Source organism: Polypterus senegalus, chromosome 1 (assembly GCF_016835505.1).
Source record: "Polypterus senegalus isolate Bchr_013 chromosome 1, ASM1683550v1, whole genome shotgun sequence".
In the NCBI taxonomy this organism is placed as follows: Eukaryota; Metazoa; Chordata; class Cladistia; order Polypteriformes; family Polypteridae; genus Polypterus; species Polypterus senegalus.
Genome location: NC_053154.1, coordinates 282165134 through 282191821, shown reverse-complemented (window position 1 = coordinate 282191821; position 26688 = coordinate 282165134). Strand labels below are relative to the sequence as shown.

The 26688-nt window shown below is 38.3% G+C and overlaps 1 protein-coding gene across 1 annotated transcript in view; it reads left to right on the top strand.

Annotated features, from left to right (window-relative positions):
• The window catches only part of atrnl1b (attractin-like 1b), a 1075952-nt gene that overhangs the window by 481372 nt on the left and 567892 nt on the right, over window positions 1–26688 (top strand). The gene's annotated exons all lie outside the window — the stretch shown is intronic.

The following is a 26688-nucleotide window of genomic DNA, read 5'->3' as shown; positions in this document are numbered from 1 at the left end:
ATTGGTCTCCAGAATCTGTTGATACTGAGTGGAATCCATGCGTCCCTCAACTTTGACAAGATTCCCAGTCCCTGCACTGGCCACACAGCCCCAGAGCATGATGGAACCACCACCATATTTGACTGTAGGTAGCAGGTGTTTTTCTTGGAATGCTGTGTTCTATTTCCTCCATGCATAACACCCCTTGTTATGCCCAAATAACTCAATTTTAGTTTCATCAGTCCACAGCACCTTATTCCAAAATGAAGCTGGCTTGTCCAAATGTGCTTGAGCATACCTCAAGTGGCTCTGTTTGTGCTGTGGGCGGAGAAAAGGCTTCCTCTGCATCACTCTCGCATACAGCATCTCCTTGTGTAAAGCGCGCCGAATGGTTGAACGATGCACAGTGACTCCATCTGCTGCAAGATGATGTTGTAGGTCTTTGGTGCTGGTCTGTGGGTTGACTGACTGTTCTCACCATTCATCGCTTCTGTCTATCTGAAATCTTTCTTGGTCTGCCACTTCGAGCCTTAACTTGTACTGAGCCTGTGGTCTTCCATTTCCTCAATATGTTCCTAACTGTGGAAACAGACACCTTAAATCTCTGGGACAGCTTTCTGTATCCTTCCCCTAAACCATGATGGTGAACAATCTTTGTCTTCAGGTCATTTGAGAGTTGTTTTGTGACCCCCATGTTGCTACTCTTCAGAGAAAATTAATGGAGGAGGGAAACTTACAATGACCCACTTAAATACTCTTTCTCATTATAGGATTCACCAGTGTATGTAGGTCAGGGGTCACTGAGCTTACCAAGCCAATTTGAGTTCCAATAATTGGTTCTAAAAGTTTTGGAATCAATAAAATGACAACGGTGCCCAAATTTATGCACCTGCCTGATTTTGTTTGAACAATTATTGCACACTTTCTGTAAATCCAATAAACTTCATTTCACTTCTCAAATATCACTGTGTGTGACTCCTATATGATATATTTAACTGACATTTTTTATCGTAACAACCAACGATTTATACAGGAAAATAATGACTATTAACAAGGTTGCCCAAACTTTTGCATCCCACTGTATTTCATGTCTAGAGGGCTCTAATAATGTTAAAAAACGGATTTAGAAGGTCGTAAACATGTTTTCAGTGCTCTAACTGCGAAAATATTAGATTTATCAATAAAGAATCCTACTTTGTGGAAATTCATTTATCTGTCTGGAGCGGATTAACGAGTGTTTACTGTATAACTGTGCGGAGAATATTTATAAACAGTGTGGGAGAGTTTCTAAGGGCTTAAAATATATAAAAATAACCATACAAATATATAGTTTCTACTTCACGGATTTTCACCTATCGCGGGGGGTTCTGGAACGTAACCCCAGCAATCGAGGAGGGATTGCTGTAGCTCAAACTGCTTTACATGATGAAAAAAATAAAATCTAAAAGTAAAAATAAGATTAGGCAATACTAAACAACAATGAATAAAGTAAGGTTCAATGGCTGGGAGAACAAGAAAAACAAACAAACAAGAAAAACTCCAACGGGCCGGAGGAAAAAATAAAGTCTGCAGGGGTTCCAATGCCTCCAGTCCCCCACTGGGCATTCAACCTAACATAAAAGATCTAAATTATTGCTCATGGTTTTCAAGGTTTCACGTGAAAGAATTTGATGATGATGGTCATGTGGACATTTGGCCTTCAGTCCATCAATGTAGAGAAGAGTGAGAGTGACAATTTTCTCTCTGCTTTGAAGAGACAGCAGCGACAGAGAGTTTTAAAGCCTGCTAACAATGGCAGAAGTAGATTTCTCATAATGTGAAAGACCTGATGATCCAGCAGGAAGATAGATTGCAAGGTCCTTAGCTCACTGGTTGCACTGAGACTTTTTCATCTATGGCTATATTGTCTGTTTTGTAGCAGTGTGCTCTCAATTAAGTGTTAGGTTTGGTTTGTATCTACAGTAAGTGATGAGCCTGTTATGGATACAGTATGTCTGTTAGCTATACCAGACAACAGTATTTCTAAAAATATTTTGGAAATGTAATTGTGAAATCCTCTTTATGCTTCTTGCATTCAGTATCAGAAGTTTCTTGCTTTAAATGTCAACTGATGGCCCTAGTTCTGGTCCCATTACAAATAAACCAAGCAATCTGTCCATCCATTTTCTATAAACAGTTCATCTAATTCATAGTCACAAAATTGCCAATGACTACCTAGGCAACCCTAAGTACAAGCAGGAACCAACTCTGAACAGGTCATCATCTCTTGACATGCACACTCATGCAATGATATCGTCAGCCATACTGAGCCTACTTTGTGCCGATAGTTAACCTAACATGTCTTTGAAATGTGGGAGAAAAGCTGATGTATTCTGTGGAGAGGAAAAAAAACCAAAAACAAAACAAAACAGTGTAGATATCACTTGTCCACCATATTACCCTAGTAAACCAGAACAAAAAAATTAGTGTCTAGTAAACTTTTAAATTCAGAGGAATTTCTGCCACCTACTTAGAGGACTATCCATTATGCTGATTGTTTTGTCCATTGCATTGTCTTTATAAATAGAAAATATAATCCACATTAGCAACACTTGACTCTAGAATCTACTGAAGAACATAAATGTTTTTTAGAGAACAGTACATCATAGCACTTCATTTTCCATTAACATAATGTATTGACAATATCAAACTCGATTTTGCCTTAGGTTGAGATTAGTCTTTTATACAGTAATCACCCCAAGCTTAACAAAACGTCTAGAACAACAGTAATCTTAAACTAATCCTTTTATGTAATTCTCTGATTAGTATATAATTTAAACTGGAGAATCTGAGAATAAGAAAGAGAGATCTAATGTATTATCTATGTGCAGATAATATAATGGCAGTGGTTCTTTAACTATAGATAAAGAGATCTTTCCATTTGAGTGTTCTCTTCTGTTGTGTTCCAGCCTAGGTGTGTGTTGTACTGTAGTTTTCCCTGCTCGATTCAGCTGCAAAGCTTCACATGTACTGCCTAAAGATAACCCTAATCAAGCATCATAGCATGTAGAATCAAAGCAGTGCAGTGCCTTGGTTTTGGTAAAATCTGTTAATGAGGGGCAGGATTTGAATTACATATCCACTTTCACCCTCCTCAGAAAGACGTCTAGTGGCCCAGCTGCAACATTGTCTTGCTTCACCTCAGATTTCAGGGAAATGAAACATGTTCTCTTTTCCCTTTTAGCTACAGCCTACTGTAAGTTCCACAACCATCTGTATACGTACAAAAGGAGATGTGCAAGTTTCATTTGTTTAACCAACTATTTTTCATACCAACATCTCAGATTTTTGCAAAATATAAATAAACAAGTTGAGCCCATTGTGATATCCGGATTTATATTCCTGTCAGGAATTGTATTGATCAGCAAGGCATGACTTTGGGGCAGCAAGAGCAATTTTTTTTTATTTATATATTAATTTTGAACAAAACAAGCTGTGTTCTGAACACAGAGCCTAAAGCAGATCTGGCTTTAAAAATTAGACTTTGCATGAAGGAAATTGTTCAAGTTCCTTTCCAAGGAGGTCTTTCTACAAACAAGCAGGCATTTGATGCCAGTTTTAAACCTAAACTTGGAGCCCCCCTGTTTTTATTTGGAATGCATCAGGGTCCTGAGTGTTTGCAGTGAAATGCCTGCTGACTTGCACTACTCTAAATTTTGTCTCTGCTAATCAGCCACATTTACAGGTCATGGATTGATTTCTAAATATTGGGGGTTGGAGGTCTTGAATTTTAATGTCAGTGTGTGTTTTATGTATTGCCTGTATAAAATATTGGATGTATTCCACAATAGATTTATTCCTCAGACACTCTGGAGCTAAAGGTTTCTGCATGGAATCCTTCATTATCAATATGTTCAAAGTAATATGTTTCTCCCATTGATCCTTCAGGCTATTCTTACTAATCCATCACAGCTTTACTCTGAATTTAAAGGAAATTGAGAAATTAATTGGCTCTCTTATTTAGTCCATTGGCATGCTTTTGTCTTAAATTTTAAATCAATCAGAAATTCTAGGGTTGATACACAGGAAGTGATAACATGATATTTTTTTGAAATCAAATGCCAAAATTATGTTATGCAAAATTTTCTTTTTTGATTATTGGGTAGAGAGTAATTTGTATTTTCTTAAGTCACTGCTATTACAGCTGCTTTGAAACCTGGACTCTTGAGTTAACAGTTGTTTCATGTGCATAAAAGGCAAAGAATTAAACGGTGTGAGGGTTAGGTACAAATGCCTAAGATGGACTTCTGAAGTTAAGATTTCTATTTCTAAAGAAAGAAGTTATGCAGAATGTTTGGCTTTTAAAATATTCTTTCCACAACTTTTGCAGCAAATCTGCATGCTGTTGCTTTTTTCTTTTGGTAACACTGCAGTGTTTCATGAGACAGTGGAGCAGCACCACATGTGCACCAGTTTTACTCTCAGGGAGCATGCCTGAACGTAATTGTCCTCCTTGTGTTGTATGGACTTGTTCTGATGGGTGGTTCTTGTGTGTCTGTGCCTCAGATTGGGCTGTCACAGTTGCCAGCACTCTAGGAGTTGTTACTGGAAGAGAGTGTTCAAAAAATGTATGGATAGATCAATATAGTTGTTAGTGCAATGGCAGTGTATCAGTGCATGTGCTCAATGTCTCAGTCCCAGTTTACATTTTGTTTTGATAAAAAGCGGCTTTTAACTCATTCATATATGAAAAAAAATCCCAGCTCAGACATTGTCGGTATGAAATGGCATATAAAGTTTGCACATCCCTCTTTGTCTCCATGTGTTTTTTGCTATCCATTTGGGTTTTACATCTAATCCCAAAAATGAGTTTGGTTAATGAATCAGAATATACCCATTCCAAGTGAGCGTTTGTTGGTGTGTTTAAGTATTGGTGTCTTTAAGTGCTTTTCTATTAATTCTCGAGTATAAGCTTTTCCTATCTAAAACACTGCAGGTTTTTTAAGTCATTTACCAAACATTTATCACATGTGGTCACATTGATAAAAGGAAAATGAAAGCTACCATAAAAAAATGAGCATAATCACTTTTCCTGTTAATTGCTTCATTTAGTTACACATTCATGTTAAACATGTTGAGTGGTTTTAGTTTTAAATGTGAGTGACGCATATCGCCACCCCATCTGCGTCTCCCTGTGCAATAATGTGCATCATGCTGTTTGCGTGTTTGCATTTTTTTTCCATTTTGCTAGTTAATAGTGTATCACCAAATTAGTGGTAGCATTAGATTTAAAGTCTAAACAGCAGATTATTTAGCTTTAATATTTCTAAAATTATGCCTTTAATGTTATGCAAAGAAATGCATTCAGAAAGGGAAATATTTTACTTATTTATGCCCAAGTTAAGTATACTGTAAAATATTGAAGTTAATTTTGCTTCTGTGCACTCTTGTCAGCATTTTAATAAGACTGATTAATTTTCAAGCTTGCTTAACTTGTTACTTTATGCTTATTATAAATTCATTGAGTCTTCCTTTTTATTATTTTCTGTTCTTTAATTACAAGAAATTGCCTGCAGTGAACAATTATGGTGTGAATGACTGTTATCAAAATGAAGTAGCTAACTGCTTGCAGCATGCAAAAGTTTAGCCTTGTTAACTATTATATGCTGAAAATAATTTCATTTTTTATCTTATATACATATGCAGTGTCTGAAAAAATCCATCCTTTGTACACAGTCTTGTTCTAGGCAATGTGGATCTGAGGATTATCCTGGCAGAGTTTGGGACAAGGCAGGAGCAATCCCTGAATGGGCTACCAGTCCACTGCAGGGCATTGTAAACCTTTATTTCTACATTTATTTTATATAGCAACTTGTTTGAACAGCTTGCCACAACACTTTTTTTGCCACACAGAGAGATTTTTCCTATTGTTTTATTCATCTAATTGCCAATGTGTCCCCAATATTATCTTTCCTTACAGTCCTTAAAGGGAGAAATGGTATGGTAAATTATGAAGCTTGCCAAAATGATGTAAAGTAATTATTTTGATATTCATTCACAAATACTCCATAGGTGATACAGGTTTTAAGCAGTTCCTGAAAGGTCACTCCCAGTCACAGTATGTTTTGTCTGAAGAATATAGTATAAAAATAACCATGTTTAATAACCATAACCCTGTCCGGACTGCTGTAATCATTTTAATTTCATCAGAGCCATATTCGACCTTATTTTCTTTTCTGTGTTGATTTTGCCATTTATTTTTGATTTAGTGTTACTGTTAGTCTTGAAAATGTATTAATAGTTTTAAACACATTCTAACATGCCATCTGCTTAAATGTTATTCTCAGGACAAAAATGGCTAATATGAAGTGTTAATGCAAGAAGTAACTGTTCATTTTGGTCACGATATAGTGTGTTTTTTTTTTTTTTTTGTTAAGAATGTGTTATTTAATTGGTAAAATCTACACTACTGCCACCAAATATGAAGTAAACATAGGCTCACAGCTTTATTTCATAGATGGTGGTATTTCTGCTGCAGTAAGCCAATACATTTTATTAAAATATCCACTATAGTATAGAAATTTAGTATATATGGCACTAGATAAACCTAACTTGAACCAATTCACTGTAATTAATAAGAGCATGTATATGTAACACTAAAAAAAAATTGTTTGGAAAGCAAATCTAATAAGGTAGTAAGTATATTGCATAGAGTACCTATACAAAGTGTTTGCCACCTTGGCATTTTTTGCATTTTACTATTATACAACATTAAATCACAGTGGATTTAATTTGGCTTTTTGGGGATTGATCAAAAGAAAAAGACTCTTTAATGTCAGAGTAAAAATAGAGCTGTGCAGAGTTCTAAATTAATTACAAATATAAAAATCCAACATAATTGACCACATAAGTGTTCACCCCTTAATATGACTAATTTAAATCATCACTGGCACAGTCACTTGGGTTTAGAATTCCAAGAATTAGTCCAATGGAGATTGACTCTCTGGGATTTTTATTAATTGTAGAATAATGTACCTTACCTGGAAGGCCAAACCTGTGATGTGTCAGTATGGTGGCCAAGCCTACACAATGAAGGCAAAAAGAACACTCCCAACAACTCGGTGAAAAGGTGATTGAAACTAAATATGCCTTGGAGTCCAGTTAAATCAATCATTAAGAAATGGAAAGAGTGTAGCAGAGTTGTAAATCTGCCTCGAGCAGGCAATCCACAAAAACATCCCGGTCATGCAAGAAGACAAGTGAGGGAGACCCCCAAGTGACCTATGAGAACTCTGAAGGAGTTCCAAGATACGGTGGATGAGATTGGAAAGACTGTAGACAAGAATTGTTACCCTGGTGCCTTACCAGTAAACACACACCACAGACACACAGTTTTCAAGAAGGTACATGGTGTAGACTGTGGAGTCAGCTTGAAGAAGATTCTGTTATCTGATGAAACCAAAGCCATGTTTTTTAGCCAACACACTAAATACCATGTTTGACATATGCCAAATCCTGCACATTATCAGTAACATACAATCCCCATAATGTAGCGTGGTAATGACAGCATGATGCCATTTGCTTACTTCTCTGCAGCAAGTTCTAGAAAGCATGTAAGGGTAAAAAGAATGCAAATAAAACACAGGGAAATCCTGGTGGAAACCCTGAAAAAGTCTGCAGGAAACCTGCTCCTTGCAAGATTTGTTCTCCAGGAGGACAACGATACAAAGCACAAAGCCAAAGCTAAATAGGAATGGCTTTAAAACAGCAATGTTAAAGTCTTGGAGTGGCTGCGTTAAGAGTCCAGATCTCAGTCAAATTGGGAATTTGTGGCTGTGCTTAAAGGCTGTTCAGTTGTGATCCTGGGCAGCACGATGGTGCAATGGTCGTGCTACTGCCAGCCTGCATGGAGTTTGCATGTCCTCCCTTTGTCTACATGGGTTTCCTCCCACTTTCCAAAGACATGCAGGTTAGGTGATTTGACTGTGTCATTTGTGTGTGTTTGTCAGTTTGTCCCTATTTTATCTGTCTGTAACTGAGCTTCTATGGGTTCATTTAGACATTAATCGCTAATAAAATAAAGAAGCGGAGCAAGTTTATGTGGAAAATATATACAGTATATATATATTTTTTTTAAGTTAGTCGAAAGACATCACCACTGGTGAATTTCCTTTATGCACTTGTTCACAAAAATGGAACCAGAAAATTGTATCTATTCTTAGGTACGGAAACCCAGAGTGAACAAAATACTCTTAGTACTTAGTCTCATAAAGGCAAACCCACTCCAGAGAATTGCAGTGCAGACAAGTCTGTTATACTATGTATTGATGCTTACTTCTTTCTTCCAGTAATCATTTGGCATGCCAGTTTGAAATTTCTGTAATAACCCAAGAAAACATAGAAAAGTAGGAAATGACAGCTTGATTAATTAATGGAGGAGTCCATTTCTAAGAATAAGTTAGATGGGATGAAAACTTGCAGCCACTGGCTCCAGGACTGAATTTGAAAACCTCCATCTAGACAGTGTGAGCATTAATACTGTCTTTACTTCTCTTAATTTTTGTGACGTACAGTACTTACATTTGGACATGTCTTATTAATGAAATGCACATTGATTAAACAGTGTGCAATTACTATACTACATTATGGATTAGTGCCATTTAGTATGATGTTCGAAATACATCACACTTTACAGAATCATAATGTTTAGGCTTAAACTAGTTGGGTTTTAACTTCGGGAAAGCTTTTCTTTTGAACTTGCGCTGTGTGAAAATGCAGCACTTGTTAAACCATCAAAATTCATTAATCTTGACTTGTTTTTACTGTAAATATCATTTCACACTTGTCTAGTTCGCCTGGAAGACATTGGGATGGACGTAAACCTGGCATTATTCAATGCTTTCAGTTACTTTGGCGTAAAGCCATTTGCAAAAATGGAACTGTAATATTTTTAGGTCCGTCTTTCTCATTTGTCTTATAAGCAAAGCATTTTCACTCTCTTCGACTTCCCAGTTTATCAGCAATTCAGAGGTGACTAGTGTTATCAACTGTCTCTTTTTGTAAACTGAATTGACAAGTCTAACAAAGCTTAGCTAGAGTGCCATTTGGTTTTCTGCTAGTCACACGGATGCATCATGCCATTCTTAAACACTCAGCAATTTTAGTTGCATTTTCATTTAATGACATTACCTAATTTGGCAAAGTGTTTAAACATTTGGTAGCACCATACTTTTTTTTTCCTATCTTAATTACAGACATACCTCAGAAAACAAGTCGAGATCTGCAAAGCTGTCTGCAAATATTACTAGGCTTATTATGTAATGATACATTACACTTAAACTTTGACTTTGTGATTGGTAATCCAGCTACTTATATGCTCAAAAGACCTTTTTGAAAACTAAATGTTCTCAAGTAGTAGTAACAAAAATACTGCCAGAGTGTTTTTCAGCTGAGTTGCTGAGTTTTGGCACTGCATGTTTGAAGTTAAATTGATCCAGACTTAAAACAAAATAAAACATCTTTGGCAATTAAAACGAGAAACTGTCTGATGTAGCTTTCAGCTAATTGAATGTTATTTGAAGTAGATAAGAGTAATCCTTTGTCTCACATCTGCACATTTTCTGTTCCATTTGCATGTTCTATAATTCAGTTGTTTACCTTGTTGAGTGGAGGAGGAGGAGGGAGGCAAAGAGTGATTGTTTTTTTGAACATGGTAGACTGACAGCATGTCCCTGGAGGCTGTCAGCATGCCCATTTTGCAGAGCTAGTGAAAGGCCATCCTGCTTGTAGAATTTATTACTTTGTTAGAATTATTAGCTACTCTGTATACAGGCATGGAGCCAGTGATATCTGGCAGTAGAGTCTGTCTTGATGAACATTCTTGTTTTTGTAACTCAGTGATGGTGGATGTAGCACATGCCAAGCAAATGCCATCTTCATGGCTGGGTACTGCAGTTTATAGAGTAAGACTGTGACTTTGAATGCTGCAGTCTCCTGAAAATACTCTAAATGTCATTCAGTGATGCTAAGGCATATGAAAGAAAAAGCATTTAAATAGATGCAGCTTTAAATTTATGATTCCACAAAGGTACTGGTCACACATATAAAATGAGCAATGTTTAATTTTTGAAGGAAAATATGTAATGAATTAATTTGGATTCCAAACTCTCTTTTGTAAGTTATACCATTTTATTTTATGACTTTCTTATGTTATTGCTTTCAGTTTTAAAATATGTTGATATGTCTTGGGCAAGTACTGTACTTTAATAGCACAGGCACAACTGATCATTCAAAAGTAATGCCATTTAAATAAGCAAAAACTAACAAAGAAAAACATAAAAAGTTTTACAAATCAGAGGCAGTAGTCTAGCCCAGCCACATTTACAATGTCTGCTAAAATTGTCTCTTCCTTTTAACAGTGATGTGAAAGAAGTTGAGGGATATTTGCAAATAATTCAAAGTAAGAGAACTTTATCCTCAGATTTGATCTTGTCATCCAGTGTATTCACCATTATAAAATTAGATTTTATTGTGTCATTAGCAACTTTCTTGCATTATTGACTTGGGCCATTACCTTGCTTACAAGGGCTGTCAAATTAATCAAAAAATAAGGCTTGAATATTCAGATTAAAAACAGGTGAATAATCATACTTAAGTTATCGATTCTGAGTGTTACATTTACTTTGCTACCTTTGTTTATAATTAAGGAGGCATCCATAGCAAGAACAAACACCAATGTCCTTGTCAGCCATAAAAACAGCCACAAAACTGAACTGGAATCCTTAAGAGCCACACACTGTGGCATAGTACTTTGCTATATTATTAATATTTTTTCTTTGTTTTATTTGTGGTGTGTCTGTAAATCATTAAGTGTTTATGACATTGTTACGTGCATCGCTCTTACAGAACTTACCTGGTGTCCTGCACTGCAAATGTATTGTGACTCATCTTGCTGCTGCACACACAGAAAAATATGAAGCAGGGTTGGGGCCGAGTCCAGAGGAAGCACTTTTTGTGATAGCACAGGGCACCTCGTAGAAAGAGTACACTGACCAGGTTGATGGATGGTGCATTTGTGCCAAACAGGCACAGGCAAGGGTGGTTTAGGGTCAAGAGAAATACGGGTTAGTAAGATGGTGACAGTTGAGAAGAGTGAAACAAGTAAAAGAGCAGACAATAGGCAGGTAGGTCGACTTGTTTTATTATTTTGGAAATGTCCAATGGGCAGCAGCAGGATGCTGTTTATATTGCACCATTCAGAAGAAAAATCCAGTTGGCACCTTTGAAAAAGTGAGATTGTCCCAATATCAAGTCTGGGTCTGCAAAATTTGTCAATTTATTTTTCCTTTACAGATGTAACAATATTTTAATAATGTTGGCGTGAATGTTTTTTAATTACACCTCATTGTTTTTTGCCGTTATATGTCAAACTAGCAGCCAGGTAAGATGGAGAACACAGCATGTTGGCTGACACTGACGAGACTCTTTAAGGTCGGGGTTTTACAATGTTGTAGTAAAATGAAATTCAGAATTGTGACAGTTATTTTCCATTTGCTTTAAAGAGAAGGTCTTAGCATTAAACAACAATCGGGGAAGTCAGGTTCAACAGAGAGACTGTAGACAACAATTGTTACCTTGATGCCTTACCAGTAAACACACACCACAGACACACACAGTTTGCAAGAAGGTACATGGTGTAGACTGTGGAGTCAGCTTGAAGAAGATTCTGTGATCTGATGAAACCAAAGCCAAAGGGCAGAATCCGATGCAAAACAATACTTTTCAGAGCACAGGAGAAGCATTTCGAAAAATTGCTTTGTGTGCAGCTGTACATCAAAGTGCAGAGTAGTGAGAATGAAAGAAAGAGAGAAAAAAAACTACATAGTGAAGGGGTTTTATTAATCAAGGTAACAAGATAAAACATTCAAAATTATAAAAACTGCCAAACTCTGCCTGCAGTTTACTTCTTTCATTCTCTTACCAGTATTTCACATTTGATTTTTTTAAAGCACCATAGCACAGACAAACAGGGTATGGCAGAGTTTACACTCTTTACAGTGTTTACACTGAAGAAAAGATATCAAATTGAATTGATTTCTGTAATTTTCATTAAGCAAATTAGAAAAACTGCAACCTTATGCTTTGAAAAAATCATTAGCAGCATGGTAGGCTTTTTTTAACACTCCTATTTCTAGCTTTAATGTATAGGTGTTTTGTTTAATAGGCTAGTTTAACTTTTAAGTGCATTAGCTCAACTCTGTTGTCAATGTCACCTTGGTGCAATAGTACCTTTATTCTTTGTCGACATGTCGTTCTGTTATGTGCAGTGTGACCAGATGATGATGTAGGAAACTTGCATGAAGAATAAAAACCTGAGATCAAAATGACTTGGAATAAGTGGGTTCAAAGAATTGGATGGGTCACAGACATTGCTTACAATGTTATCTTCAATTGGCTGTTGAAAGGCAGAAAGAATATCAGTCAGTCAGTCCATCTGTTTATACGATTAACAAAGTTGTTTAATCAAGTGGAGAGTCGGAACCTTTTCTGGGAGTATTTGGCACAAGACTAATCAGTTCATCACCACTTACCCTTAGTTGAGTGGGACCAGTTAAGATTTGGAACTTAATCTTTAAACTTAATTAAGAACTTTCATGCATGCCCTTGAGTTGTGGATAAAAGGACCACCGATTCCTACACAAACACTGAAAGAAAATGCAGACACCACTCAGACAGTGAATAGGCCAGAATTCAGCATGGAGCTGTGAAGCAACAATGGTAGTTCTTAAGAATTCATTAGAAAATGTTGAACTCTTTTTTTAATGTAAAATTAATAACTATCTTTATGGTTGCTTTGACATTTTGGTGATGTTAATATGTTGGCATTTTATGTGGTTGGTTTCATGGCATTTGATACACATGCCACATGACTCATGCCTTCATGGTGTCCATAGTATAAAAGACAGTGGTGCCCTCTTTCAGTTAAATAAATAAAATAAAAAAACAAACCGGGCCGTTCAAACAAATATTTACTAGGGGGAAAGGAAACAAAATACGTTTTTTTTTCAGCTTCTTTTAGGTTTGTGTTTTGGTTTGTCAGTTTGATTCTTCATTTCATGGCTTTTGCTAGACTGTCTTTTCCCTGGTTTAACTCTTGGGGCTCATTTGGATCTCTTCTGCCTATCATTTTATCCAACATTGATCCTAACACAAATCACTGCATCAAAGCATTAGGAAAGCAGTATGGTGTAATGATAAAGGCTTTGGACTTCAGACCCTGAGGTTCTTGGTTCAAATCCCTTACTGAAACTTTTTGATGATGATAATGTCACTTCACCTGACTGTGCTTCAACTGGAAAACCATAAGGAATTTAAAAATATATATCTCAAATTTTGTAAGTTTTAAATAAAGTATTTCAACGAAGTACAGTACTTGTGATTTCCAGTCCATGAGAAGGTTTGATTCCTTCCTTGTACCTAAAATTAGATTAAATGTTTTAAGAAAATGGATAAACAGAAATATTTTAAATGTTTTTGTTTAATATATGTACCAGGCCTGATCGTTATTTACTACTTGGAAAGTAAAAATCGGAAATTTATAAATGGCATTAGTATTTGAAGTCAGTACTATTTCAAATAATCTTTTCCAATAAAGAATGTAGGGAGTCTGCTTATGTTGGGCCTCTATCATTTTTTTCTATTTTTCTGCTTAAATTGCTTCAATTCCAATAAGTTTGTGAGTTTTTGTTGTAAACTACAATCTGAGTCTCATTTCGTATCTTTGGTTGGATACAAGAGTGCCTGAGCTGCTTAAGGAAAGACAGATTTACTCACTTGTAAAGAAAGCTCTTTCTGCTTGAATGGCTCTCTTACCTGTTCTTGCTCAGTCTGCACTGTAACAGGCAGGAGAGAAAACACAAGCTGGCCTCCTTCTCTTCTTTGAAGTTTGCTCAGTAATCCCTTTTGCTCTTCCTCTGCTTATTCTGCCATATACCTCCTCCTATACTTTATATGCAGGTGCTATACTGTTTCCTTATATTTCTATTTTTGTACAGAAAAATGAACCTGGGTATGTTTTAAAGGGAGTAATACATGTTATAGTGGAATTCTAACCTTCATTCTTTCTCTTTAGCCACCAAACCCCCAACTTCTCTGTCAGCTTTAACCACGTCTGCCGGAGATGGGCCATTTATTAGATGCCTAGCATCTCATTGTAACTCGCATTTCAATCTATATGTGCTGTCTGCTGTTCAAGTCCAGCCCTAGAAAATCCAATATCTTAGCAATGTTTACCACCACATCACACATAGAAAAGCAACTGGACCATCATTTCAGTGGCCAGTTGTTTATTGAATGTTTCTCACATATACAATATTTAACTAGAATTAAAATTTCATAATACAGAGGGGTCCATATCCCTCCAACAAGGGCTTAACCACAACCCCTCTGCAAGAAAATAAGAAAACTGCAGCAGAAAAGGTGTGTTGAAAGAACTGTATTGGGGGAGGCAAACATCCGGGGTTTAAATCATTGAACAGATTGAAACATTACAAAAATTATGACAGCAGGCATTCTAGCCCATCAAGCTCATCCACCCATCTGCATGAAAATAACATCAAGTTGAGATATGAAGGTCACTAAAGTTCTACTCTACACCATACTACTTAGAAATGTATTCCATGTGTCCCTTGTTCTTTGCGTGAAGTAAAACATCCTAACATTTGTACAAGATCTACCTTTAATAAGTTTCTAACTCTGTCCCCATGCTCTTATTGCAGAATTTATTCTAAAGCAATAACTGACAATCTGCTGTAATAATTCCTTTTATAATTTTCTATACTTTAATCATATCTCCTCCTAATCTCCATTTGATTAAATTAAAAAGGTTAAAAGCTTTCAGTGACTCCTCATACCGCTTTGTCCCAGAATCAACCAAGTCGCTCTTCTCTGGACTTAATCTAGTACTGCTGTGTCTTTTTTGAAAATTGGAGACCAAAACTGAACACAGTTCTCTAGGTCAGATCAGACTTGTTTATTATATAACTTAAGCATAACTTCCTTTGTCTTGTGCTCCATAACTTGTGATTTATAATCTAACTGCCTATTAGCTGTGTTGTTTGCTTCTGTACACAGTCTGGATGTAGACAGTGAGATGTATTCCTGTCTTCAGTGGCATTACTGAGCATGCCTAGAATAAAGTGTGAATAGGAAATGTTGTCTAGGTAAAAAGAGGATACATCACTTGCATAGAGGTAGGAATTGCTCCTGCCAATGGTTTAGTCGATAGATTTACAAATAGTGTTAAAAACCGATAGCCCTGTTTCATTTTTTAGGGAAGGGGTGAAAAATTGAAACATTTGTCAGGGTGCTAGCTCAGAGGAATGACTACTGAATTTTCAGTAACTTGACATACCCAGCTCTGAATCGCATTGTTCCACAGTCTGCCATCTGCCACATGAATGGCCAGTTCATTCAATCAAAGGCTTTCTAAGCAGCAAACGAAAGGACTGCTTTATGATTGAATTGTAGCGTCATCATGGCTATGCTACATATAGACCAAGCAGATCAGATTGTTTAACAGGAAGTTCTTTAAGGTAGGCACCATCAATGCAGAATTGAAATGAGTAAAATGACATAAACAATACCATGAAAATAACAATTTATTTGATGAATGCAAGGTCCCATGGTGTCTTGCTGTTTCTGAAACAACCACCAGTTACTATTGCAATCCTACTGATCCATACCTAGAACTCGCAGGTACTATGAATGTGATTTCTATCATCAGCAATCAAATAATTATGCATGCCTTTATGAAGTTAGGGGTGGTAGGGCTGGCAGAAATGTGTATATTTAAACATATATTGTATTTGTGTATAATATGCAGTGCCTATGTTACCACCCTGGAAGTTTTCATATTTTATTGTCATACAACATTTAAATTGTGGTGAATTTAAGTGGGAAAAAAATGAAATTAAAAGATAATGAACAAAACTATAAAATTAAACGAGTAATAGATGTCAGTATCTGGTTTGAAAACATTTCTTAATTCCTGACAATTGTGGGATCAGAATCTTGCCAGCCTCATTGAGGGCAAGCGGGAACCAACTCAGGATGGAGCAGCAGTGCATCATAAGGCACACCAGCATTCACTATTGCATGATGAATTTCGATTTTTTACTTCTTTATGTATAAATCTGTTTTATTTATTTTAAAAGAGAAATATTTTTAACCAGGCACAGGTTGAGGCTGTGGATGGGTTTCTGTGATGTTAATTGAATGGCATGCTTTGAAATGTACAGTAAGCTGCAGATAATCAGTTTCAATGCTGAGCATGCAGACTACTCTAAAAAGCTTAAGAAATCTCACATTTCTGGTTTGCTCTCATTTATGTCACGCCACCTACAAAATAGGATAAAGAGTCTACTCTTAGTGGAGTTTATGGCTACTAGGAAAGTGAATAACAAAATCTATGCTAGTGTTTACCAGTTTCGCTTGCTTACATTAATGTTTTCCCAATACCTGAAGACTGCAACTAACTGTCATGTTCCATCCGAGATGTTTGATTGAATATATTATAAACGTTGTTAAAATTGTTTTGGTCTTGACTGAAAAGACTTAGTAATTACATCCAGTAAGTACTATAGATCACTTTTCAGTAAGCCATTTATTATGTTGTCAAGCTATAATAAAAATCGAAAACTCAGTTCTTGGTTATGATTTCAGCTGTGATTTAAAAAACATTAATTTTCTACCACATTGTTGTTCATAGTGTTATTTGAAAACTAATCAGTTTTACATAATCCCAGTGGGTTGTTGGCTAGCATAGCAGTATAAGGCTTGCCACTTTAATAAACATCTGTACTGATAATTCTGGAAAATACATCTATGTGTTCCTTGGACATCTTTTCAAAATAAGTAGAAATGTATTCGTGTCAACAAATGAGCAGGGTGTAAGTGTTATTTCAGTATGCAGCTACACAAGTATTTGTTTTTGAGATACAAGTCCTGAGGTTATGAAATGTTTCACATTTTTAGTATTTCTCTGTTTCCATAGTAGTGAGAGCCAAGCTTTATTATATGAGCTAGAACTATGGCTTTGTCAACATGCATCTATTACAGGAAAAACAAAAATAAATTCAAGTTAATATTATACAGAGAACAAAGAGAAATTAAAAACATGTTTCATATGATGAGACTTCATACGAGAATTCAGATGGAGCAAAGCCAGGAAATTGAGCTGTAAGAATAGAAGACTAGAGTGAGTAAGAAAGGGTCCTGCTGGACAAAAGCCCCTCACCCTTAAAACAGACTGGACAGGGAGATGTCCTGAGAGGGCTGGTGCAGTAGTAGTGACAGAGTTAAACTGGGCTGCCAGCAAATAATTTTTCTTTCTTCTTAGGGGTTCAGTAATGAGGTCACCAATAGTTCAGAATTTTTTCTGATTAGATCTAGATTGGCCATTTTGAAGTTCTCTCATGAGCTTTTTGGGGGTTATGTCCATTACACGGGCAGCTAAAGGTATAGGTTTAACAGAAGTTAATTTAATTTTCACTGCATTGACCTAGTATACCAGCCAGGCACAAGACTGCATTTTCTGTTTACATTTTGTATTGAATGTCCGAATCTTTGCTTGTCACAGAACAGCTGTACTGGAGGGGTTTGAATTTGAGTCCTGGCCCAATTTCGATTTTTCTCCCACAATCTGTAGATGTTCTTGGCTCTACTGGTGGCTCCAGATTGGCTCAGTATGCATGCATGTTTTCTGTGATGATTTGTCCCTTCCATGTAATCAGGGATGCCTGAATAGGTTTTTATTCTCTGTAATGTTAGTAATAAGTGGGTAGAGAAAATGAAAGGTGCATGGAAAATGCTATGGGATGGCATTCACTGCAGTAAAGCACTATGTGAACTACAATGTTGTATGTTGGTTAGATAGTCAACAAAGTACTGGTAAACAAACAAATAAGACAAGTATGCTTTATGATGGTGAATATAAGAATAGAACCCAATAGGACGGGTTCTGGACGTGCTCTGTCTCCAGGTATGTCAGAGGATTGGGACTTTGTGAAGTGTGGTCTAGCCTCACTTGGGGAGGCAGAATGGGGAGAGCAGGGGGACTGGGGGTGATAGAGAGAGAGCAAGCTACATCCTTTTAATCTTTATAATTACTGGGGGCTTTGCTCGCCAACCCCCGTTTTTGTTTTTCTGGATACACACTTAAGGTTTTTTTCTTTGAATTGTTGCTATTTCATTAGATTCACTTTTATTTTTAGAACTTCTGTAAAAACAATATTTGGCATCTTTCGTGTCCCAACGTGTTGAATCTTTTTAATAAGATCAGTGAGACATGTTTAGTGACTTTGTACCATAATTCAGGATAGGTTTCTCTGTTTGGAATTTCAGCACAGACAAAAAACGATCTACATCATCAGCAGTTAATACTTCTTTTTGCAAAGTAACCAATAAATGCATGTGAGATAAACTCTGTTTTTGAAATTCTCTTGACTTAAACTTCAAAGCCTTACAGTATTTACATACTTCTGACATATCACCTTGTGCAGATGCGGGTTGGTTTCATGCTTCCATCTGCTGTTCGGGAGCCCTTGAACCGTACACCTTCGGTAATGTTACCAATGAGCTAGACAGTGAGGCAACAACATAGCAAGGGGATGGTACAAAGTGCAAAAGTGCTTTTATTAAAACAATCATCAAAACAAAAAGTGCAGTGTCCCAAAGTTCAATAAATAAATAAATAATCCATAAAACAAATGTGGAAGTAAAAATCAATAAATAGAAAAAACAATCCTTAAAAACAAGGTTAAAACGTTGCTGGAAGCAGTCCTTTGAAACAATGACAAGCCCAGTGCTTCTTTTACACTAGCGTCTCACCTGCTTCTCCCGTTTAGGCCCTGCAGCAGGTGAGATGTTCTCTCTGCAGCTGTCCTTCATTCTTTCATCAACACGGGTCTGGAGGCCTCCTAGCTTCGGTCACGCACTCATCCCAGACTGGGACTTAGCTTCTCTCCAACGGCCAGGACTCCCACGCTGGACACTTAGCTTATTCTATTTATTTTTATTAATTTATTTATCTACATATTTTTACTATTATTAAAGTTTTACTCTTCTGACCTAGCTCTCCTTCTCATGGGTGGGGGTTGATTTGTTTCAAACCTAGTTTTATTAAACTTGACTTACTTGTATAAAAATGTTATTTGATTTTAATAAAATTAATAAAATGTTAAAAAAAGAACCTAATAGGGAGGTGGCATCCTTTTTATAGGTGTCTATTAACACATGTACACAGCACATTAATGGACAGAAAGATAAATACAGATAAGGTCAATAGAGTAGAAATGGCATCAGAGATTTGGCCATTGTGATGTTTTGCATGTTTCTTCACAATTAACACATACTGTAGATCATTCCGACAACATATTTCTTTTGTCAAATGTGAATATACAGCATGATAACTTTTATTAGATAATGGTGCACGTTCTAGTTGGGTTAGCCCTTTGGCACAGTGATTATTTCTGTCTCTTCACTGCTTCAGATTTGTGCGTTTGACACCTGCTTGGGCAATGCCTTTGTTGTGTTTAGAAATTCTCCACATCTCTGCATCGGATTTTCTCCAGGTGTACATCCAATATAAAAATCAATGACTCAGTCTGTATGAGTGTACCTATTGTACCCAGTCCAGGGTTGGTTTCTGCCTTTTGCCCAGTGCTGCCTGCATAGTCACCAGTCCCCCTAATACTTACACCAGAACCATACCCCAGAATAACTCGGCTGAGTAGTAAATAATAAATGGGTGGATACAATGACCACCTACATCATCAATAAAAAAGCTTGTAGACTGAAGCAACTCAAACAATCTGTAAAGCCAAGTGAGTGAATCCTGCTAACAAAACTGGGAGCTCTGCTTCAGCCAGGCGCGAAGTTCAGTCATTGATCATTTCTGAACGGCAAATATGACAAGTGGATGTGTTATTAACAGTAAAAAATTCATTTAGTTAATTATTTGCAAGCTTAATTGATTTTTTCTGGAAGTATGGGTAGAACGGTATATTTCAAAAGAAGTTTTAAAGCTGTTTCTGTAGAGCAGCAGTGTGTGATCAATTACTTGGTAAAGAAAAATGTGAAGGCAGCTGAAATCTGCAGACTATTAGCTTCTTTATTTTACTGGAAAGGGCCTCCTACACAGGTTGGCTGTGTGTGATAAAGGTGCTTAAAAGCAGGCAGCAAAGCTGTTAAAGACCACAAGTTCAAAATTGATAATGCTGCAATGTGCAGGAGGATTGATGGCATTCATACAGCAGGAGTTGTTCTTTGATATTTTATAAAGTATAGTGCATCTGCAAGGTATTGCCATTTAGTGGTGAAAAATGAACAACAGTCATTGTGTATCCATTTTATAAACTCACAGAGATTGAGGATAGTAGGGAGCTGGTGCCTTTGTGGACATCATTGGGCTGTATCAGTTTTGAAAGAGGCACAGGTCCATTACCAGGTATACTCACCCATTTAGAAACAATTTACTGTCATCAATCAGTTTGTTTTTAACTTAGTTGGTTTGTCTGTAGCTTTCTGAACATGTTGCTGCATATCACCACAGTGCTGCAACTTACTACTACATTAGAATATCAGATTTTATAAAGTAATCTAAAAGCAGTTTGCTCAGTAAACTGAGGTCAGTGTGGCTTTTTCTGCCAGCATTCATGTTTATCTTCCACATTCCAAAGATGTTTTAATTTGATTGGTGATACTGTTTTTTTTTTTTTTTTGTACCAAATTTTTCTTGTCATTTAAATTTCAAATACAAAAAATAGTTTAATGCATAACCCTTGTTAAGAAGAATTTGCAACAAACAAAAATATATACACCCCATCCATTGTCACCCCTAAACCTCCATCCAGTATGGAAGTATATCAGGTGTTCCGAGGAAGGTCAGTGCACTGGCTATTCACTGTCTGATCCTGAACCAACTTCAGAACTGACATCTATCATTCAAAACTGGGAGATGATGACTCTTTGATTGGTACTATGATCAGTTCGAGCAAACGTAAATTACAGGGTCAGATTTCAAAAAGGTAAGAGAGGGTCTGACGATTTGCATCAAGAAGTTGACATTGTGTTTTTAGCAATTGGTGACACCAAGTTGTTTCTCCATAAGTCAGTATGTGAGTCCACCTGAGTCACCATGCATGACAATGGCCTGATGTCATGTTTTCTAGGTCCCACTTGCCTAACATATAGTGGCTGGGAAGTAAAAGTTAAGATTATACATTAATAGACAGTTACGTAAATAGTGAGTTTTGATGGATAAATAGATCCATCTGTGCATATATACTTACAGTAATAGCTTGGTTAATGAATCCTTTGTAAACAGAGCTCCTTTATAATAAAGTCAAAATAAACCACAGCATGGCACATTTGAAAATTTTAGTTACGATGTAGCATGTGAAAAGGTGAGTGTTGGTTACTATTACAGAAAATGTCTTCAGTTTAATGGTAAATTAAGCATTTACGTCTGATTTTTTTCATCATATTAACTGCAGAGATGAGTTGTTAATTTACACGATACACTTGAAATGAAATGTACTGACTATTAACAAGTAAGCAGACATCGTAGCGCTTCAAGGAAGAGGACTGCAATTACAGTTTCTTCCATTATTTACTTAGTCATACTTACATTTATATTTATCTTAAACGTAATAAGCCACTTTTAATTCAGATTTTGGTCACATCATCCACAATCAGTAGCTGCATCCAATATAGCATACATATCAGGGTTTATACTGGTCACAGTCTGCATGGAGTCTGCACATTCTCTCGGGGCCTTTCTGTACTCCAGTTTCCTCCTTAATCCCTGAATGTTTTGTTAGTTTGTTGCTATAAATTGGTTGGCTTTAAGTGAGTCTGCCATATGATGAATTGGTGTCTCTACTAAGTTTACCTCCTGCATTGTGCTTAGTGATGCACAGACAGCCTGCGCAATTAACAATAAAAGAATGAATGAGAGCAAAAAAAGTCATCATTAAGACATTTGCTCTGGAAGAATATTATTTTTACTGTTAAATGCATATGGAATGACATTGTCTGTGAAAACTCACCATTTTTTCCTATAACAATAATTACATGCATTTTGACTCTTACCAAAACATGCTTGAAACAGAAACCTGTGACCATATATTTCAAGTGACTCAGAATTACTCCTAGAAATTGCACTAAAAGTTTAAGTAGAACTAGGACTACCCCCCCTCCAGACCGTAGGACTTAAGTAGTTATGAAGCATCCTACACCCACTCCCAGAGAGGAGTAGGAGTTCACATTTGAGAATGAATGGCATTACAATTTTATGACACCCAGAGGTGCAAAATAGCATTCATGTAGAAATTGTGTAGTTTGCTTTGAAGTTTTATAATGACGTTTATAGTATTCTAATACTGACACCAATACTTCACCTCAATGATAATAGTAATAATAATCTTCTTCAGCATGAAGAAGGAGGAAAACACAATGCGGTAGGATATTGTGCTAAACTACATATAGTTGTTGCCACTTCTCAACAGCATCAAGAATAAAACAGTTTGTATCCATGATCACCTATGTGTTGAAACTGTGATATCGCTTACAATTCATATACTCGTGTTTATCCTAACTTGGAGCAGCAACCTTTATGTGTACGCCATCAATCATACCAACAACATAAGAAAAAACAGTGATGTACATAAGTACAGCTTGGTTTAACATTACCTCACGTGGAATGGTGGGGAAATGTGTAAATCTGTGTAGTACCTTGTATGTCAAGGTGTTCAAAGTTTTGCATAAATTGTGAGAAATAGTTGTTTGTGACACATCCAAATTATCACTAATGAGGACCTGCATTTTCCCTGTAGCCAAAAAACATAACATTGCCATCCATCCATCCATCCATTCTCTTCCGCTTATCCGAGGTCGGGTCGCGGGGGCAGAACTTAAGCAGAGGCCCAGACTTCCCTCTCCCGGCCACTTCTTCCAGCTCTTCCGGGAGAATCCCAAAGGCGTTCCCAGGCCAGCCGGGAGACATAGTCCCTCCAGCGTGTCCTGGGTCTTCCCCGGGGCCTCCTCCCGGTTGGGCGTGCCGGAACACCTCACCAGGGAGGCGTCCAGGAGGCATCCTGATCAGATGCCCGAGCCACCTCATCTGACTCCTCTCGATGCGGAGGAGCAGCGGCTCTACTCTGAGCCCCTCCCGGATGACTGAGCTTCTCACCCTATCTTTAAGGGAAAGCCCAGACACCCTGCGGAGGAAACTCATTTCAGCCGCTTGTATTGCGATCTCGTTCTTTCGGTCACTACCCATAGCTCATGACCATAGGTGAGGGTAGGAAGGTAGATCGACTGGTAAATTGAGAGCTTTGCCTTACGGCTCAGCTCCTTTTTCACCACGACAGACCGATGCAGAGCCCGCATCACTGCGGATGCCGCACCGATCCGCCTGTCGATCTCACACTCCATTCTTCCCTCACTCGTGAACAAGACCCCGAGATACTTGAACTCCTCCACTTGGGGCAGGATCTCTCCCCAACCCTGAGAGGGCACTCCACCCTTTTCCGGCTGAGGACCATGCTCTCGGATTTGGAGGTGCTGATTCTCATCCCAGCCGCTTCACACTCAGCTGCGAACCGATCCAGAGAGCTGAAGATCACGGCCTGATGAAGCAAACAGGACAACATCATCTGCAAAAGCAGTGACCCAATCCTGAGTCCACCAAACGGACCCCTTCAACACCCTGGCTGCGCCTAGAAATTCTGTCCATAAAGTTATGAACAGAATGGTGACAAAGGGCAGCCCTGGCGAGTCCAACTCTCACTGGAAGCGGGCTCGACTTACTGCGGCAATGCGGACCAAGCTCTGACACGGTTGTACAGAGACCGAACAGCTCTTATCAGGGGTCCGGTACCCCATACTCCCGGAGCACCTCCCACAGGATTCCCGAGGGACGGTCGAATGCCTTTTCCAAGTCCACAAAACACATGTAGACCGGTCGGGCAAACTCCCATGCACCCTCAGGACTCTGCTAAGGGTGAAGAGCTGGTCCACTGTTCGCGACCAGGGCCGAAAACCACACTGTTCCTCCTGAATCCGAGGTTCGACTATCCGGCGGACCCTCCTCTCCAGAACCCCGAATAGACTTTTCCAGGGAGGCTGAGGAGTGTGATCCCTCTATAGTTGGAACACACCCTCCGGTCCCCTTTTAAGAGGGGACCACCACCCCGGTCTGCCAATCCAGAGGCACTGTCCCGATGTCCATGCGATGTTGCAGAGGCGTGTCAACCAAGACAGTCCTACAACATCCAGAGCCTTAAGGAACTCGGTATCTCATCCACCCGGGGCCCTGCCACCAAGGAGTTTTTGACCACCTCGGTGACTTCAGTCCCAGAGATGGGAGAGCCCACCTCAGAGTCCCCAGGCTCTGCTTCCTCGTGGAAGGCATGTTAGTGGGATTGAGGAGGTCTTGAAGTACTCCTCCCACCGACCCTAGCGTCAGTGAGGTCAGCAGCGCACCATCCCACTATATACGGTGTTGACACTGCACTGCTTCCCCTCCTGAGGCGCGGACGGTGGACCAGAATCTCCTCGAAGCCGTCCGAAAGTGTTCTCCATGGCCTCTCCAAACTCCTCCCATGCCCGAGTTTTGCCTCAGCAACAACGAAGCAGCGTTCGCTTGGCCTGCGGTACCTATCAGCTGCCTCCAGAGACCCACAGGACAAAAAGTCCTATAGGACTCCTTCTTCAGCTTGGCGGCATCCCTCACGCGGTGTCCACCAGCGGGTTGGGGATTGCCGCCACGACAGGCACCGACCACCTTGCGGCCACAGCTCCGGTCAGCCGCCTCAACAATAGAGCCGGAACATGGCCCATTGGACTCAATGTCCCCACCTCCCTCGGGGCGTGGTTGAAGTTCTGCGGAGGTGGGAGTTGAAGCTACTTCTGACAGGAGACTCTGCCAGCCGTTCCCAGCAGACCCTCACAACACGTTTGGGCCTACCAGGTCTGACCGGCATCTTCCCCCACCATCGAAGCCAACTCACCACCAGGTGGTGATCAGTTGACAGCTCCGCCCCTCTCTTCACCCGAGTGTCCAAGACATATGGCCGCAAGTCCGACGACACGACCACAAAGTCAATCATCGACCTGAGGCCTAGGGTGTCCTGGTGCCAAGTGCACATATGAACACCCTTATGCTTGAACATGGTGTTCGTTATGGACAATCCGTGACGAGCACAGAAGTCAATAACAAAACACCGCTCGGGTTCAGATCGGGGGGGCCATTCCTCCCAATCACGCCCTTCCAGGTCTCGCTGTCATTGCCCACATGAGCATTGAAGTCTCCCAGCAAAACGAGGGAATCGTTTTATAACATAACATAACATAACATTGCCAACACTTTTATTTCCGCTGACAGTGCACAGCTTTTTCACGTAGATGGAGTGATCCCATAAAACAAGGTCTGTTTCAAATCAATATCTTTTTACAATTTCATTGTTGTCCAGCATTTCCAAAACATTCCACCTTTTCTGAACTGTGCTTGCTGATTTCTGCCTGATCGTCATCTTCTGGCAGATCCTAACCAATTGATGAAATTAGAAGTAGTTTCTTAAACTTGAAAAATTGATAAAATTATTTTACTCTTACTCTTCAGAGTAGGACTTCATTTGTGTATCACTCTGAGATTCTTGAGACAGTAAGGACTGTTTTCTTATTCTAAAATGCTTGATTAATTAGTTTCAGATCTTAAACTTCAGCTAACACTGAGGTTCAGTTGATCTTCAGCTCTTTTTTCTCTGGTAGCAGCATTGCTTCAATAAGATTAAATGGATTATTTCCACTTTAGTCTCTTCATGTTTTAGTTTGTATTATTTGTTCAAATTATCACTAAACTTGTGTTAGGTTTTACTTTAAAAGTTTCCCAATAGCTCTTTCTTACACAACATCACCAGATTTCGAGTCCAGAATTGGCTTATGGTGCAGCCAGCACAGTTTGCTTCTGAAAATACAGTTTGATATCTTTACACTAAACAAAAGAATAATGACTTTATGCCACCCAAGGTTGTTCTTCCTATACCTGCCTTATAATGTTTTTAAGGGGCAGTTATTCCATGGTTTCCCCCACTAAAAGCAGTGCCTTGGTGCTTGCTCTACAAAGAGAGACTTTCACTAAGAAATGAACCATTGTTTGCATTTAACTGAGTGGATTTACCTAAATGGCCCTGGTCTGTGTACATATAATGTGATAATTTGTGTAGCTAAAAAGACTACTAACATTTCTTTTTATTTGCAAAGCCTGAAGTCTAAATCTTCCCTTAATGCACTTGAAATTGTGGCCTATGTCATCTCTTTTAACAGCTCACCTTTTCTGAATTTACAACCACTCTCCGTTCAGGTTTCAGTCCTATAAATGTTTACATTCTGCGCACATAGACACATAGGTCCCATCTGGTAATCATTGCTGCTCTTCGTGTTCTGGTTCTCCTGTGTTAAGTGTTAATTATATTTCAAAACAGCATTAGCAAAGCTAAACCTACTTATAAACATTAAACAAACAAATAATATAAAATAATAAAAATGTATGTGGTTTATTCTGTGAGAGCCATTCTTTCACTAAATAATTTTATCACACTGAAATGGGCGGTTGGGTAGAACAGTAATAGTTTACATTTTGCGTTCAGAAAGAAAGCAGCTGTTCAT